At 54.9% G+C, this 550-nt stretch overlaps 1 protein-coding gene across 2 annotated transcripts in view; it reads right to left on the reverse strand.

The window, feature by feature from the left end:
* LOC119592548 (pumilio homolog 2-like) overlaps positions 1-550 on the reverse strand; it is a gene marked incomplete in the record, with an annotated part of 245,467 nt that overhangs the window by 34,629 nt on the left and 210,288 nt on the right.

Raw genomic sequence — 550 nt, forward strand, 5'->3', positions numbered from 1 at the left:
TCCTTGGCCGGTTAAATGGCCGAGTCGCTTTTACACGGGAAAGCGACTCGAACTGGCATCCTCGTCGCCTTGATAGCCGACAACGGACTGATTTTTGCACGTCGCATTTTGTATAACGGTGTACAGGAATGAGCGGCCGATTGCCATTTCCCGACCGCTTGCAATTACCGCGCCCTCAGTAGAAAAGTACTCCGTCGTTTCCGGCCCAGTTGCTTGAAAACACACGGTCGTAACGAGCACTTAAACCAGATTAATCTCGACACCGATAGTCCATATGTCTGTCAATTCTCTGCTCGCGCACGCAGCTCATCATTGCACTTGCAAAAAGGCTTCGCGGTCTGACCCACAGGCGGCAGCCTGGCCTGGCTCCCTAACGTCTTTCCAGCGAGCACAGCGGTGGCACGTCCATTCCCTCTCCGTCAATCGCGCCCCCGCCGCTGTCACTTCCTTATCTCGCCCATCGTAACATTAGTGACGAACCATCAGGGCGTCCCGGGGTGTCACTCGCTAATGTTCGGGTATAGACACAGGACAAGCGCTGTAGGTACGA

This window comes from Penaeus monodon, chromosome 30 (assembly GCF_015228065.2).
Source record: "Penaeus monodon isolate SGIC_2016 chromosome 30, NSTDA_Pmon_1, whole genome shotgun sequence".
NCBI lineage: Eukaryota > Metazoa > Arthropoda > Malacostraca > Decapoda > Penaeidae > Penaeus > Penaeus monodon.